Source organism: Siphateles boraxobius, unplaced genomic scaffold (genome assembly GCF_051911475.1).
Source record: "Siphateles boraxobius isolate OS27281-9 unplaced genomic scaffold, OSU_SipBor_1 92, whole genome shotgun sequence".
Taxonomy (NCBI): domain Eukaryota; kingdom Metazoa; phylum Chordata; class Actinopteri; order Cypriniformes; family Leuciscidae; genus Siphateles; species Siphateles boraxobius.
The window spans coordinates 1,358,845-1,377,746 of record NW_027509222.1 but is presented as its reverse complement, the minus strand read 5'-3'; the positions used below and the strand labels follow the sequence as shown (position 1 = coordinate 1,377,746).

The 18,902-nt window shown below is 36.9% G+C and overlaps 1 long non-coding RNA gene across 1 annotated transcript; it reads right to left on the bottom strand.

The window, feature by feature from the left end:
• Nucleotides 1-5,951: 5,951 nt before the first annotated feature.
• LOC143733170 (uncharacterized) lies at nt 5,952-9,455 on the bottom strand. The gene is made up of 3 exons (XR_013201284.1): nt 9,366-9,455; nt 8,666-8,784; nt 5,952-8,392 (listed from the first exon to the last, which is right to left on the bottom strand). It is a non-coding gene; the product is annotated as an uncharacterized LOC143733170 (long non-coding RNA).
• Nucleotides 9,456-18,902: the final 9,447 nt, after the last annotated feature.

Genomic DNA, 18,902 nt, shown 5'->3' with positions numbered 1-18,902 from the left:
TCCAAATTTTACATGTGCCTTTAGAAAATCATCTATTATAATCTCATTATTTTGGTTTGTTTGTTTGAAGTTTAAGTAAAAATTATAGAAAGAAACTGAGAACATCTCTCATGTAGTGTTATTAATAACTGAAATGCAGTTAATTGGTAGTCCTAGAAGTCTACACGGCCCTGATCTGATGTTAGTGTTTTACACCGGGCATATTAAAACTACAAAACCTAACATTTACAGGAGAAAGCAATAGGATATTAAGTTAAATGTTCACTGACTGAAACTCTTGAGAGCACGTCACATTCTGTTTTCCACAGACTTGCGTAACCAAAACATTCCGCTGTTTTTTTGTTGTTGTTTTTTGACGTTGCACTGAAAGCTGAAAGTTGCACGCCACGTTCTCCTTTTTCCAAAGCGCTAGGGCGGTTGCGCTCCGGAGGCGTCTGTCGTTGCTGTGTTGGTTCTTGTCACTTGACCTAAGGTGCGCTTGCGGCATTTTGAAAAGTAGAGATGTTTTTATCTCGATGCGGCGCGCACGCTTTTGGAGAAAACGAGCGCGCCGCTTCCCTTATGAGCGCGCATGCCGCACGCTTACATTTGAAATAACGAACTTGAGCGCGCAAAAGACGCGATCTGTGAACAGGCCCTTAAGGCGTTTTTTCGGTGGAAATAGAGCGTCGCTGCTAGTCCCCCTGCCATAGTGGTTGACGAGCACGGCATTAAGCTGGTGCACCGCTGGTGTAACCTTGTTTTCGTTTGGTGCAAAAGTTCCGTTCCGTGCAGAACACTCGGTGTAGCATAGTCTTTACGATTAATTAACCGTGACGTTTTAAAGCGCGGTTAATTGTGAAATCCAGTAATCGCTGCATCCCTAATATCAGGCCATACAATTGCTGGCCACTTCTTGTAATCCACAATCCAAAGATCGTCAGGTATTGCGTATAGGGATCCGGCAAGATGTCACCATTGCTGAGAGTAAGTTTTTTAATATAATCGCCACGGTCGGAGGTAGGCTACTACTTCCTACATAGGCCTAATCCATCGTCAAATCTTTGATTTACAGTAAAAAACGTTATATGTGTGCAGTCATGATATGTTGCAGGTCGTAAAGTAACGTAAACAAGGTTAACTTATATAAAAGCAAATTCGGGCTCTATAGAGGCTATTACATTAACTTAGTCTAACATGATAATTCATACATGCATCAGTATGTCCGGATTTTGATTCGTAAACAGTTGGAGGTTTTACATAATGTTATATTAATAGGAAACACAAACAAACAGATCCAACTCTGAAATTGCAGTTTATTATTGAGTCAACAAGAAATTACAAACAATGCGAAATCTACGTTAATTACAATGTTCTTTTACAGAACTCGGCATAACAGATAGCGGTTTTTTGCCCCCTGGATGCGCGCGCATCCGGTATTGTTTGTATACAAGAAACCCAAAACTGCTGTCCGACCACAGCCTCCGATGCAACTCTTCCGCAGCAGAACTCGCACTGTTTCCCTGTCCGTTACAATATTCAAACAACATTTCTATGCATCCATCAATGACTTTGGTCAGAGGTGTGAATGAAGGTGTTTTTTCTGCGCCAAAGCTTTTTATTGCTTAAAATCCATTCAAGAGTGGGTTTGCTCAGAGCTATTGCATGCCGTTCAGCTTATAAGGCAAGAATCATTAATAGATCAAATCAACAGCAAGTCGACTTATGTCACAATTTTAAAAATGTTTTGGGAATGGGCTTCCATATAGCCTAATTAAAAATACAAATAATAGAGATGAAAAATTAACAACTAAGAATTTTACTTTTGCTATGGTTAAATAAATGTTCAGTGATTTCTTCCACAAAAAAAATAAATATAATATACAGTATGTGTTGATATGGCAACTAGTAAATACACTAATTTTCGTAATGCTGGCATGTGTGGAAGTATTTAAAACAAGTGTGTTGCAACTAGCCCGGCATTTGTCTTTACTTTTGTTATTTAATTATTTTTCATATACACAACAGATAGGCTTTATTTTCATATCCATTCAACATAACTCAGAACAAGATAATAACAACTAAAAGTACCTTATTTAGATATTCTGTTGACAGTGAGAGAGACAAAGGTCAACCGGGGGAAATGTAACAAAATAATACTGTGAAATTCAATGCGTTCAGAATGACCGTATGACCGAAATAGGTAAATTGTTCTTTTGTTTTTTTGCCTTATGTGTAATTTTTATGAAAAACATTTTAAATAATAATAATAATAATAATAATAAATTTTATTTATATTGCGCTTTTCTTGTACCCAAAGCGCTACAAGTACAGTACAAAAGTAAATGCATTAAAAATTAAGATAAATTAACATACACCAATTAAGACACAAAAACCTTCTTAAAAAAGATGGGTTTTTAACAGTTTCTTAAAACTCGTTAATGTTGTAGCATTCCTAATCGTTAAAGGAAGTGCATTCCACAACCTGGGGGCTGCCACAGAGAAAGCTCTTTCACCCATCGTTTTCAGTCTGCAAGAAGGCTGTTTCAGTAGAAAAGAGTGGGCGGAGCGCAAAGAGCGAGAGGGCATATATGGCGTAATCAAATCACATATATATGATGGTGCAGTTCCATGTACAGCTTTATATGTTAAAATAAGAGTTTTAAAATCAATACGGGCATGTACCGGAAGCCAATGCAGGTTCCTAAGCACACCAGAGATATGCTGACGAAAAGGAGTATGTGTAAGAACACGTGCAGCTGAGTTCTGTATGTGTTGCAGTCGCTTAATGGACTTTGCAGGTAGGCCATTAGATAAAGGGCATTACAATAATCAAGCCTAGAGGTCACAAGTGCATGGACCAGCCTCTCAGCATCAGGTAATGAAAGAAAAGGCCTGATCCTGGCAATATTCCTCAAATGGAAGAATGCAGATTTTGAAATGCTCTTGATATGTGCTTCAAGTGTTAAGTGAGAATCAAAAATTACACCAAGGTTGCGAACTTGAGGTAATGGAGACAGTACATTGTTTTCAATGTCTAAATTAAATTTTTTACCATTACAGGTAGCTGCAGGGGTACCAACTAAAAGAACCTCTGACTTAGTACCATTTAATTTAAGAAAATTGTGGTACATCCATAATTTAATTTCGTGCAGACAGTCAGAAAGCGTTGCTGATGTACCTGTGATATTAGTTTTTGTGCTAATATAAATCTGAGTATCATCAGCATAGAAGTGGAACCCCAAACCATGCTTTCTAATAATCTGCCCTAAAGGAAGCATGTAAATATTAAAAAGTATTGGGCCAAGGACAGACCCCTGAGGGACACCATGACATACCTGTCCAACGTTAGATTTATTATTTTCTAACGTGACGAACTGGGTACGATCAGTGAGGTAAGATTTAAACCACTCCAACACTGTACCGGAAATACCAAGCCAAGTCTCGAGTCTCTCAATCAATATAGAGTGACACAGCGTATCAAAAGCTGCACTCAAATCTAACAGCACCAAGATAGTAAGAGCACCAGAGTCAGCAGAGACGAGGAGATCATTCATAACTCGGACCAAGGCAGTCTCAGTACTATGTCCTGATCGAAAACCAGATTGAAAAGGTTCTAAAAGCTCATTCATGGACAAGTGAGAATGTAGTTGTGACATAACAACACGTTCCAAAACCTTCGCCAAAAAAGGAAGATTAGATATTGGCCTGTAATTAGACAGATCAGACACATCACACCCAGGCTTTTTAAGAACGGGTGTGATGAAAGCAACCTTAAGGGCTTGGGGAACAAGTCCAGTAGTAAGAGAAGCATTAACAATGTTCAAAATGAGAGGACTGATAGATGACAGACACTCCTTGAGAACATGAGTTGGAATAGGATCCAGAGTACAGGTAGAGGAACTCATCGTCATAATTAATTTGGAAATGTAATCAATGGTGACCGTTTGAAAACTAGAAAACCGGGTAAGTGGACAATTTACAGGCTGAATCTCAGGAGGTGCACACAAAGAGACAGAAGTAATAGACTGATAAATATTCTCAATTTTATCAGTAAAGAAAATCAGAAACTTATTGCACTGCTGCACAGTGGAACAAATAAGTGGATTGGTAGGTTTAAGGAGTTTGTTGATTACTCTAAACATCTTGTTTGGTTTTGAAGTACCGTCATTAATGATTTGAGAGTAGTATTCAGTTCTTGCTATTTTGAGGGCATCGCTATACCGAACCAAATGCTCATCATACATAAGTTTATGAACAGTGAGCCCTGATTTTTTATATTGTCGTTCCAACTGCCTGTTCTTTGCTTTAAGAGCCCTGAGCTCAATAGTAAACCAGGGTGATGATTTTGAAAATGAAACCACACGTTCCTTCCTGGGGGCCAGCACATCCAGAATTGATGATAAAATTAAATTATAGTGATCAACAGTATTACCTGCAGGACTCTCATTGATCATACATGAAAACTGATTAAGATCAATATTTTTAAGATTTCTAAAACTAATAACCCTCTTTTGTAGTTTTTGAAGAGGAACAGATAAGTTAAAGCTCAAGAGCTTATGGTCACTGATACACAAATCTTTGCCTTCAAGCTGATTAATATCAGCACCAGCTGTACACACTAAATCAAGTGTATGACCTTTTCTATGAGTAGAAAAGTTTACATGTTGTATCAGGTTAAAACAATCCAGAATCTCCATCAAATTAGTAGTATGATTACAACTAGGATTATCAACATGAATGTTAATATCTCCAATAAGAATCATAGATGGACAGAGGGGATTTACAAATGCAAGTAGCTCTGTGAGTTCTTCAAAGAACAGAGGGTTAGGTTTCGGTGGCCGATAGATAAACAAGATCAAAACAGGAGAAACACCACTAACTTTAAAAACAATACTCTCAAATGATAAGACAGGAGGAACAGCAATTTCAGTAACAGAGACATCGGTACTATACACAAGAGCAAGGCCACCCCCTTTACCAGTTGCTCTGGGTTTGTCAAGATATCTAAATCCCGGTGGAGTACACAGATTGAGATTTAAAAAGTCATTCTGTTGATGCCAAGTTTCTGAAATACAGAAGACATCTAGTTTTTTGTCAAGGATGATGTCATAAAGTAAATCAGTCTTTTTGTTTAATGAGCGTACATTAAGGTGCGCGAACCTGATGAAATCAGGGCGTACTTTGTCACAGTATATAGTAGACACTTGTGGATAGCATAAGTTCGCAGGGCAAACACCACGAGAGATGTTTTGATTAATGTCAATACATGTGGGACGGGAACATAAGACCTTAATATCAGTCCCTGTGATGTTAAAATTCCGCTGCGATCCCCTATGGACATATTTAGGCCGACGTAGAAGATGAAGTGATCGTAAAGTTTCACGGACACGTATGTTGAGCAACAACTGGTGTTTCTGTGAAAGCAACTCAGGCATGGAGTACCTTATCATAACGTGGTCCAGGTGTTCGAGGATGCACACTCCACGGAGCCCAGTCAATGTTAAGATACAAATGACAGTAAATAGTAAACAAATCCACATAGTCCAATTGAGATCAAAATGTTGTGATGAACCAAAGATCAGACACTGCTACACAGGACACGGTTTGATCCAATCCAAAATGTCCAGGGTAGATATCCAAAGCGTTGTAGTAAAACAGAACTTCTGACGCACTGTTATACAGAATCACGGAGAGCACAACCCACCCAGCAAAAACTCGTTGAAAAGACGTCGAAAAGACGACATTGCCAGACGTCTAAACAACGTTAAAATTTGGTTGAAAAGTGAAAGGTGAAAAGCCGTCTTTTTCAGGTCGTTGAAAAGACGCCTATAAAACGACGTCCCACTCACGTCTAAATTAGGTTGTAAAGTGAGTTGAAAAGACGTCTTTTTCAGGCCTAATTTCAACCGTGAATTTATGATTATATTTAATATTCATAATTACTGTAAAAATAAGACAATTCACAAAAGAGTAGCAAAACATTTATTGACACGTCAAATACATCTTTCACGTAAAAAACACTTTCCTGATCACATCGTAAGCCTGCATTTGATCAAACATACCCTAAAAAAAGTTATATTTTGAAATATGACTACAAAATAACTTTTCTATGAATGTGTGATGGTAAAGCTGAAATTTCAGCATCATTACTCCAGTCTTCAGTGTCACATGATCCTTCAGAAATCATTCTAATATGATGATTTGATTCTCAAGAAACATTTATGATTATTATCAGTTGTACTGCTTCATATTTTTGTGGAAACTATGATACAGTTTTCAGTATTCTTTTTTGAATAGAACTTTCAAAAGAGCAGCATTTATTTGATTATTAATTTTATTTTATTTGAAGATATTTTTAACAGATGCCTTGTGTGCACAAACAAACAATTACGTCTTTATTCACAAATTAGGTATCTCCGACGCATGTTGCACCATGAGATGGCCAGCTCACACGCCAACACAATACTGATGAATCGTGGTGCTCCATAAACACGTTTCAGAGATATATATTTTGTGAATAAAGATGTAATGTTTTTTTTGCACAAACAAAGCATTCACATCGCTCATTAAAGTTGAAGTTTAACCACTGGACTCATATTGATTATTGTTACAATGGCCCTCATTTATCAAAAGTGCGTACACCAAATTTCCAGCGTACACCCAAAATCACGGTGACTTTGATATTTATCAATATGGAAGTTGGCGTACGGCACGCTCAAATCCTACGCCAGGTCAGGAGGTGGTGTACATGTAGGCACGTTTTGAGTTAGAGCGGAAATGCGCAGAAAAACAATTCCTAACACCACAAAACGCACTGACAAACTAAAAGATATGAGGAGCTCTTTTCCAAAACGCGATAAACGCCATTTTAAAAAAATAAATTTGTATTTTATTTCTATTAATAAACTAGTGTTGTGTCTGCAAAGATGAAATTGATGATCACCATCTCCGTAATGAATGCGCCTATAGAGAGAGTATTTATTTTCGTTTATAGTTTCGTTTGAAGACATTTTAAGCTTTCTTTATAGATATATTTCTCATGTCTGTGAGGCATATACTGAGTTTCGGTTAATTTGTGATGAGATGCGCCCCAGTTCACGTGCAATGCAAGGGACCGCGCCCGCGCCTCCATGTCATGACTCATGATTATATTGTCTGCTATTTGCTTCTTATTTAACTTAAATTAAACTTAAAGTGGCCAAAATCATGTCTGAGCATGTCTCCCGATATATTGCGCATCCTATCTTAGCCTATGTTCACTTTTCATAATCAACATAGATGGGTAAAAAATAACATTATTATTTTTTAACAAATATGAAACTAAATGCACTTAGTTAATGGCTACAACACGCCTAATAGTAGGCCTGAATATTGTTATCATTACTTTTTTCAAGTTCGGCACGAATGACTATTAGCCTAAATGTGTTACTAAATGATTTGAATGTATTTTTATGTTATATGTGTCTGTATTTGTGTGTTATTTTTAAATTATTTGTTTTATGTGGTGGACAATATTGGAACGTGACATTGGAAATATTTATTTTATTTTTACTATTTAATTTATTTTACCATTTATTTTGTTTGGCTTTTTATTTATTTCATGCAGTTGCACTTATTTAATTTATATTAATTCATAGTATGAGTCCCTGATTATATGTTGCATGTTCTCTTGTTGTTTTTTTGTTTGTTGTTTTTTAGACAAAAAATGGATGGATTTATAGCGTTTTGAAAAAAAAATCAATTAACTTTGAATTTATCATCAACAATATTGTTGTTTGATTTAATAATAATTTTTCATGATGGTGATGGTCTCGATCTCCACGTCGGAGAAGTGTCTCCTCTTTGCCGTCTTCCGTGTGTCCATGGCGTAAAATTAGGGTGTGGGGGAAGCGGATACTTGAATATATAGGGGCGTGTTATTCTAATGACGATCGTTTTCAGCCGCGGCATTTATCAAGGGCAGGTATTGCGTACACCTGGATTTCAAAGGTACACACAGCTTCATAAATCAGGCGGTGAGAGGAGTGTAAGCATAATCTTACGCCAACATATACACCCGTTTCTACGCAAGAATGATAAATGAGGGACATTGTCTTTACTACCTTTCTGAAGCTTGAAAATTGTAGTTGCATAAACTGTGAAATGGAGGGACAGAAAGCTCTCAGATTTCATTTAAAAGATCTACATTTGTGTTTCAAAGATGAACGAAAGTCTTACAGGTTTGCAAAGACATGAAGGTGAGTGATGAAAATATTTGGTAATTTGACACATTATGTAAATCACATTAGTTCCCTTAGGGGCACCAATACATCTCTTCCTGATCTCTGATCTTCTGCTCCTTCCACTATCTCAACCCCGGATTATTGAGCCATAACAGAATGCTTTAGCCTGGCTGTTTTTTCTCCAGCATCTAAAGTGAGAAAGAAAACAATAACCAAAATCTAAATGTAAAAGAAAAAACTGGTTGTCCAAAATGTAAAGTATACACTTGAGTTTTCCCTCTACATATACATGCAAGATTTCAGTCATAGATAAATTGTAAATGTTTGCTTTGTTAGACATGACCTGTCTAGTGATGTATATTTATGCTGAAATATAATATTGGTTTGTGTTTTAAAACTCTCCATGTAAGTGGACCTTGAGAGACAATGTTGAGATCTCCTGCAATATGTTCTGAACTTACAACATTGGAGGTCCAGACCAAAGTCCTGCAGAGTCTCGGTGATCCTGGATCACCTGCTCAGGTCTGCTTAATTGAGGTTGGAGCTAAACTCTGTGATCAGCACTAGATGGCAAACAATACTGAAAAGAGAAAGAAGACAACTAATATTAAGTTATAAATAATTTGTTCTATGTTCATCTGCTTACCTTTACAAAGTATGTATCATCAATAAGCGGTCTTTATTGAATTTGATCTTTTAATAACAATGTTTTACTACATTAATGCTTACTACAAACCTGATAAAATGACTGGCGGGCAAAATGGAGGAAAGCCTTATTTTGCTCTCCAGGTGGGCGTTTCTATAATGGTGTGACGTCGCGTGAAAACTATGAATTAACCATACTTTTAGGTTAAATAAATTAGCTTACTTCCATTCATCCATTGACCAATTGCCAGCAAAACCTGAACAAAACTATAAAAATCTCTCAGCTACACATAAGATGCGATTAAAAGCCCAAACTTAGACAGCTCAAGTTTATAGTTAACCTAACTTACCTCTAGTTAGCGGCTAGCCTAACGGCTGAGATGCTAACGGACTTTTTCGAAGACACTAAACCATTTATATAAAGTAAATATTCAACGGTTGCGAGTCATTTACATGAAAGAAAGTGTCAGAAACATTTGTATGTACGATTTGTGTAATGTTGGGGACTAAACTTACCTGAAAGTAGTGAAAACAACAGTGAGAGACGGAGTTGTGCTGCTGTCAGTTGAGCTGCCGCCCCGTTTCCATGGTAACGCCCTCCGCTCCAGTTCAAATGCGGCTTGAATGTTCAGCGCGCGCCCATTAAAACACGTAGAAGTCACGCAGAATTTACATAAACGTAGAATTTATGGAGGGAATTATTTGATAATCAGATAAAATATCCTGAAACTTGATAGATTATTAAGTGGATAGTAGCCCTGTGGCCATCTCAAACTGTAAATGGAATGAGCATATGAAAGCATTGAAAAAGTAAAACAATGTAGTCATTTATATATAATTGGCTATATTATAATATAATATATTGCTTTAGAAATATGGTTTTTACAATTTTATTTCTACACCAAATTTACCATAAGGCATGGACATATTTTCTCAAATACACAAATTTACAGATGTAACATGAGGAAGAATTTATAAGCTTTATGTTCCAAGTATTTTTTAAATATATTTCAAATATACTAGATGTATTTCAATTTATTTAACAGTGCTTCACATATATTGTGAATATATTCATATGCAGTTATTTATAGGCTATTTAAGTGCTGTTGTTTATTGGGGTCTATGGTGTTTTAACTACTGTGATGTTTAATGTTTTTATGGGTGCATTATAGGAATATTAAATGTAGTGATTGTTAACAAATGTTCAGAAATAGGCGTAGGCCACTAATATACAGCACAAGTGTTTTCAACAATATATATTTGCAGCTGACACAGAAAACACTAGTTTATTAATAAAAATAAAATGCAATAAAAATCAATGCATATGCGTGTCACCGGATTTACAAATACACATCTTGCTTGTTGCACGCACACATATTATGTCGAAATAACAAGATATTATGTTGAAATAACACTTCATAATACATAAGAATATTTGATTGAATGCTGAATGTTGTGCTTGTTCAATTTAAATTAAAACCTGAATTTAGATAATTAAAATAATTGAATATTATATATTGGGTGGTCAAGTTTTCCTCATTTATTAAGTAGCCTATTTATACATAATTGCGCAGCTCCCCTGTCAATGATCTAGCACCCCCTTTAGCACCTGCGTTAATAATTCTCTGGCGCCGCCCTAAGAGCGTTTTTTTGTTTTAGCTACCAAATCAGACGGACCAAACAAAGTCATTTTTTCAACGTCTATGTTTGGGCTAAATTTGGACCAAATCAGACGGACCAAACAAAGACCAATTTTCAACGTCTATGTTTGGGCTAAATTTGGACCAAATCAGACGGACCAAATAAAGACCAATTTTCAACGTCTATGTTTGGGCTAAATTTGGACCAAATCAGACGGACCAAACAAAGACCAATTTTCAACGCCTTTTTTTGGGCCAAATGAAGGCTATGACGGGCCGACCTGATTTAGCCCAAAAAACAACGTCTTAATGACGTCCGGTGCTGGGTGGGAAAGGAGTGAAAAATCCAGGCACACCGATGGGTTACACACAGGTAGGTTTCACAGGCACAGCAAAGAGTGTTTTCCGATCCCAGTCAGAAATGTAGAAGCACGACCAAGTAACAAGGAATCCAACAATAACATATAATAAAAAATAATATAAAACACGTAAAAACAATTAAAAGTACCGAGTGAAGAAGCGGCAACCAAACATGCCAGCGTTCTCTCCACCGGATAAATGAAAATACAGACACTTTTAGGAAAAGTCAGGTACCAGCAGGATTTTATTTATTTTTTCAACAAAGTTATTGCAGAGATAAAATTCATAGCCGTTCTAGAACTTCCTGTGTGGTATCTACGCTATATCTGTACTCTTTTTGCAAATCTCTACACACGTTCTTACTCACTAAATTTTGCCCTGCAATGCATTTGTGCTGCAAAACAGTAAACACCACAACAAGCGTCATAATTTACACACAACGGCTCAAAATGATTCACACTTGTTTCTATTGATGTCAAGTCATCCTCATTTATATAGCGCTTTTAACAATGTAGATTGTTTCAAAGCTATGGCAAGCCGTTTTAACTTTTATTCATTTCCAGGATATGAATTCTTGATATCAACAATTAGATTCTTGATATCAACAATTGAATTCTTGATATCTGTAATTGTATTTTCACTAGTGAAATGTCACCATAGGCTGCCATTCAAAATTAATTGTTGATATCAACAATTGATTTCTTACTAGTAGAAATATAATTTTTCATATCAATAATTACATTGTTACTAGTAAGAATGTGAATTCCTGATATCAATAATTCAATTGTCACTAGTTGAAATGTCTATTCTTGATATCAACAATTTAATTGCTACTAGTAAAAACTTTCATTTTTGATATCTGAAAATGTATTTCTGATATCAATATTATTTCAGATATCTAAAATGGCTTTCTTACTAGTAACAATCACATTGATGATATCAGAAATTAACATAGTCACTAGTGAAAATGGAATTATTGATGTCAAAAATGAACATTGTTACTAGTAGCAATTCAATTGTTGATATCAAGAATAGACATTTCAACTAGTGACAATTGAATTCTTGATATCAAAAATAAAGGTTTTTACTAGTAAGAATTGTATTTCTGATATGTGAAATTGGAATTGCAACTAGTAAGAAATCAATTATTGATATCAACAATTGATTTTGAATGGCAGCCTATGGTGACATTTCACTAGTGAAAATTCAATTACAGATATCAAGAATTATAGTTTTTACTAGTTGAAATACAATTCTTGATATCTAGAATGAGCATTTTAATTAGTAAAAATGTGATTGTTGATATCAAGAATTATCATTGTTACTAGTGGAAATGTAATTTCTGATATCAAAAATTGCCATTGTTACTAGTATAAATCTAATTCCTGATATCAATAACTATAATTTTAACTAGTTAAAATTGAATTGTTGATATCAAGAATTCATATCCTGGAAATGAATAAAAGTTAAAACGGCTTGCCATACAAAGCAGCTTTACAGAGATAAAGATATCATTTAAGGTAACAGAGATTGGTTCGGTTTTATAGTGGCTCTTGAAAAATGTTTTTCCAGCTAAAGTTAGTTTTGATTGATTCACTTCCGTCTAAATGATCATTTGTTATTAAATTAGGGGCCGCTAAGACGACACCGTTCTCTCTAAACAGACTTTAAACGTGAACCTGTGATAGACGCTGATGGCGTTCACATGCGCATTAAGAATTGATTCTGTAGTTATGTGCGTTTGAATATATGTGCGCAGGTTTGTAATTGTAAGGTTGATGTAATCAAACCAACTGCAGGGCTCTCAAGTGCCACTCATTTCCAGTGTTGGGCAAGCTACTTAGAAAATGTAGTGAGCTAAGCTAGCAGTTACTCTACATTAAATGTAGCTTCACTACACTGAAGCTACCACCCTGGGAAATGTAGCAAGCTAAGCTACAGCAATATGGCAAAAGTAGTTTACTACATCTAAGCTACTTTTTCAAATTTAATTTTTATATTGAACCAACTTAATTCTAAGTCAATGCTATCTCAGTGATCAATACAATTGTCAATCAAACATAAAGGCATGCATAATTTGTCAGTTCAATTGTTTATTCAACAACTGTTACAAACCAATTTGGCAAAAAACTAAACAAAACAAAAAATACTATATAAAACTATAACAAAACCAGGTGTCAAGAGTGTGTGCATCTTTTTCCATTTCTCACGTGTCAGCCCAAGGATTGATACTGGTACGTGATGTCACACCATACGGAGCAGAAGGTGATGGTAATGCACCAAAAAGCTGGTTTGTAGGGTCCTATGAAATCCGTTGTATTTTTTCCCACATTCAAAATTCAGTTTTATTTTGTTTTCATTTTTCTGGACTCCCATTTTAATTTTAGTTTTTTTGTTGTTGAAATTACGATAGTTTTTCTCAAATCAAGTTAAAATGCTGCTAAAGTGACTCTGTGTAGATGAAGTTGATCGATCCATTACTGAAAACATCGCAAGCGTCATGGGTGCTTAGTGTGTGGTAAATGAATCCGCGCGTCTGAGCCATTCATTCACGGAGACACGCAACATGCATGATTCCTTTTTAAATAGTCTTTAAGCGGTTTAATATTCATAGACGCTAGTCTATGTCACGATTTTATTTAAGTTTACTTACCTTCTTTTCATCCAAGATCTGACAAATTCCGTGAAATTCCGCGTTATACAGTAAATTTTGTTTTTATGCATGGATATCGCAATTCAGTCCATGTTTTCCGTATTGCGGTAATGAAATCATATGGCCCTATGGTTGCCGACCACCGTAAAACAAGAAAAAGAAGAAGTCACCGTCACTAACTGATCCAGCATCAGTGATACTTAGCAGTTGTATTTCCGATTTGAGCTTGAGCTTTAGAAATGCTTTGGAAAATGTAACGTTAGCTTGTGTGGACGCTACCGCAATACTTGATCAAAAAAAGAGCTTCGCTACTGAAAAGCTATTTGATTCAGAAAACAGCGACGCTACCACCATGCTACTGAGAAATGTAGTTAAACTAGTAGCGTCACTACTTGTAGTAGTTCTTGACTGGCCATTCCTTGGCCAGAGAAGCACTGCACTACTGAGGCCAAATCAACATGAAGCCAGAGCTTTCCCTATCTGATGTTTTTTTTCCCCTCGTTCTAAAAAAAGCTGTATACAATAATATTAGGCACAGTAGCTTCTTTTCTTTTTTTCTGTTGTTTACCAAGAACTTTTTTGAACAATATGAAAAACCATAAATGGCCTGTTACAAAATAGGGATGAGTCACAATATTCGATTAGTTAGCAGAATGCATAAAGCTTGCCACAAATAACCGGCAAATGTAATAATTATGAATGTGTTAAACATAGAAAGGAGACATTTTAAAGGGGTGGTAAAATGCCCTTTTCACAAGATGTAAAATAAATATCTGATGTCCCCAGAGTGTGTGAAGTTTTAGCATATTTTAGTTATATAGCATGTTAAAATGGCACTTTTTGAGTGTTAGCAAAAACACAACGTTTTGTGCCTGGCCCTTTAAATGCAAATGAGCTGCCTCAGAGGGCGGGGTTTCAAGAGCTCATGTGTGTTAGCAGCTGCGATTACCTCAGGCAGACACACTAAAATGACAGAAACTGTTCTGCCTTTAATGTTAAAACGGAGTCAGACAAAGATGGAGAGACTCAAGAAGAAGTGACAACATGTAGTATGCAATAGGACGTCTCTGAATGGTTAGTTGACTAATTTATGTTGCTGATGTGGAGTTAACTATCTTCAATTAGCATATTCTGTCATGATAATTTATAAATCGCTTATATAGGAACTGTTGTGAGATGCACACAGAGTGACTTTTTATTGTATGTGAAAAGAAGGATGCTAAAGTTTGAGCTGACTCACAAATGTACTCTTATACAACAACTTTCCCTTTTCTTAACATGGACTGCGTGTCCCGGGGGCGGGGTTTATGTACATTTTAGGGTTGCTGATGTCACTAACCCGGGAGGAATGTCGTGTAGTCCCTACCAGCTGTTTGCTGCAGTCCTTTTCTTTAAAAGCAAATATCTCCCTTTGCTTTGAACTTTGAGCATTGTAACTTTGCAGATGTTGTTTATGCTCAAACAGCAACATTACACACTAGCTAAAGTTAGAAAAGTGAAATTGTGTTTTACCACCGCTTTAATTGTTCATTAATAAACTAGTGTTTTCTGTGTCAGTGGCTGCAAAGATGTTGACGATTCTGACCGGCCACCTTCACAGTATTTTGAACGTGCCTATAGAGAGAAATGCACACTTCATATGGATAACAAAAGAGAGTTGTCGGTGCCTCCATGTCCTGATTATTTTGTCTGCTATAGTTGCTTCTTATTTATTGAATCCAGGCAATTGGTTGATGAAACATTGATTAAAATTAAGATACAATTTATATAAAATGAAATGCAACTTATACAAATTGCGCATCTATGATTACTCATGCTGAGCTGTGGCTGAACATAGTTGATTGAAATGAAAAAATAACATTATTTAAACAAATATGAAACTAACTTTTCTTTAATGGCTACAACACGTAGTCCTACAGTACAGAGAAATTTAATGTCGGAGTGGGATTTGAGCGAACGCCGTGTTAACGGTGAGCATTAGGGCTGGGCGTTACTGTTGCTATGCCTATCAAGCTTTCGCACCTGGGACGTCTATTACAGTGTGTATACACCGGTGTCAGACATTCCCAATGAGATAATTAGTCATTTTTGGCGAACATGTGAAATATCTGAGAGCGCAAGACAAAAGGGACATAAGGACATCCATGACATAAAATGCAACCGATTAGAGAATAATTTCATAAAAATGAAATCCCAGCGCAAGCAGCAGTCACACGCTGACCATTCAAATGGGAAACACACAAACTGAGGAACAGCTGTGTTCGTGCACAGCAGGGTAAGTGAAATGTGAAAATAATCTAATAATTATAAATCAAACAGTTTATCCATAAATCTTGTGGAATAACACTAACAATGGGTTAAAGTTACTCAGTCGGTAACGTTAGGCAGTTGATTAACAAAATGCTGTAATATATTTTAAAGTATGTCAGTGAGCCTCCGTCTTGACTTTAATCGTCACGATGGAATATTCACTTGCACAATCAGGCCAGCATTGCATCGTTTATCATTTTCACGTCTTTTTAAGTTTTACCAGTTTAAAAATTCAAGCGATTTTAGACTAGTGCTCGCGCGTTCTCAGAGATGTTTTTCACTTCGTGCACATACGGTAGCCTAAAGCCTAAATCCGCCTCACAAACAGCTCGCCAATAACAAAAGTTATTTTTCGCGGATTAACATATATCGCTTTAATGGTCAAAATCACGCAAAATTATGTCAAAACTCAGGTCTTAGTGAGTACCCGCATAAAGACAGTCGGTTATGTCTTAAATAAGCATTAAACACGTGTGACAAACAGTATATTGAAACGGTAATGGATCCGTGCACTAGTTCCTAAAGTGGACTCAGCCATATGTGTCTGTCTGTCATTGATTTTGTTGTCAAAACAACATAACATAGCTTTAATTGTAAGGAATCAGGATTAATAGCCTATGTATTTAACTTAGTCAGGACTAAAAGACTATCCAATGTTATTTTACATTGGATTACTTTATTCAGTTTCTTTAGTATTTCTGAGCTACCCCAAAACTTTTTTTTATGTCTCTTTATTTGTATCTTTATTCTATTGTATTTATTTTTACCTATACAACTAAACGCGTCTCCGTGTGAACAAGCTTGAGTCTGAATTCTCCCAGTAGTGCAGCAGATTAGTAATAACTCGTTCACTTTGGTATAAAAGCATGAAATATGGCACAGATACTCTCTATGGGCCACTATTTTGGAAAAAGGCGTTGACCACTCAAAAAGTCAATATTGAGGCCATTTTTCAAGATGGCCGCCACTGCTATTCAATGCTTATTATATAAATTATTCAAACAGTAATCCAAGCAGAAAATTTGATACAAATACTCTCTAAAGGACATGTTAATGGAAAAAAATGCTTATCCCTCAAAAAATCAAGATGGCTGCCATTTTTAAAGATGGCCACCGTTCCTGTCGAATATTACTTATTTCAATTGTTCAAATGGTGATGCAAGCATAAAATAAGGCAGAAATACTCTTCAAAGAACACTCTTTTGGAAAAAGGTATGTGCCCCACAAAAATTCAGGATGGCGACCATTTTGAAGATGGCCACCATTTCTGTCAAATAGTCATAATGTCTGCTTTGTCTGCCTCCTCTCCTTTGACCTGTCCGGCTTAGTTAAACTTGCCAGGGATATAAATTCCCCGCCGGCGTAGCTCTCAGGTTCATTGGAGTACACAAGCCTCTCCACCACAGCCAGGTGCAGTCCACAGACAGGAAGGGCCTCTGTTAGAAAAAGGAAGTGGCCAGTAAAAATTCAGGAAGGAAAACATTTTTGAAGATGGCTGCCCTCCTTTCCTATGTTCATTGCCACTGTTTCCAAAAATTGATGTAAGGATTCAAGAGAAATGGCGGCCATCTTGAAAAAATGGCCGCCATGTTGATTTTTTGGGTCGCCAATGCCTTTTTCCCAGAAAGTGACCCTTAGAGAGTAAATATTTTTTCCTTCACTTTCGCCATCGGCTCTTGACACGCTTAGTTGGGGACATTGAATATTCAACAATATTATTGATATGCCTATTGATCTGCCTGCATTGACACCATTATATGAGAACTGAACTGAATTTACAAAGTAATCTAATGTCTGTGTGATTGAACAGATTCAAATGGACTGGAGAAAGAAAATCACCTGCTGGACCCTCAGAAATCACAGATCAGCAGAAAACAAGAAGACTGAGAGAAAGATGGAGGACAGAAATGAGACACAGACCAGTGAATCACGAGAGGAAAGAGGAGAGACACTTGATAGATGTGAGAGTATGGACAGAATAAAGCCATACTGTGAGTGCTATTATAGTCTTGCTATATACTATTATTGTCTTCACACATACCCGATGTGTGATTGTATTTAATTGACAGAATGTGTTATAGATTGAGAACATATAAACAAACAGAAAACAATGAGGATAATCTGATATATATTTGTGATTTATAGTCTCCTGTGATCCAGACGGGCCTGTAAAGTTCGATTCTGATGTCAAAACTGAGGAGACATACTCATCAAACCCTTCATCATGTTCTCAAGACCACACAACATCACTGACATCCATCAGCAGCTGAAGACCTGAACATCTTCATCATCATCATCACCGTCATCTTCATGATCAGTCTGTTCACTCCTGGACTATTTTATAAACTCATCTGAGCACAAACACAGAATTTCAGACGAAAGAACAGTTTCTTCCTCAGATTTGTTTCAATCCTCTACTGCTGCTTTACCTACACACTAGTGTTTCCTACCTCTGATAGCGTGTATGGCTAGTAGGGCTGTAACGATACACCAAACCCATGATTCGGTTCATTTCACAATCTTTTACCCATGATTCGATACAATATTGAACGCTTATATATACATATATACCTCGCCCAGGTCTTACTCGAACCCGGGTCCTGGTCTTCCAGGCGCTCTAACATGGAGGCTAAGATCAGGGTTAGACCCAAACGTACTGTGAGGGTCTGTTGGGAACGTTTGGCCGAGCCCCTTGTCAGAGAGATCTTCAACCTCCCCCTTGGCGGAGCTTCGACCGGATCCCGAGGGATTCTGGAGATATTGAGTCCGAGTAGTCAATGTTCTCTACCTCCAGGGTGGCTTGCCCACTTCAGGTTGGTGGAGAGTTCCTTCCTCAAGCGGAGAAGTTCAAGTATCTTTGGGTCTTGTTCACGAGTGAGGGAAGGATGGAACGGGAGATTGACAGACGGATCGGTGCAGCTTCTGCAGTAATGCGGGTCGATGTACCGGTCTGTCGTGGTGAAGAAGGAGCTAGGCTGCAAGGCGAAGCTCTCGATTTACCGGTCAATCTACGTTCCTACTCTCACCTATGGTTATGAGCTATGGGTCATGAGCAAAAGGACAAGATCCCGGATACAGGCGGCCGAAATG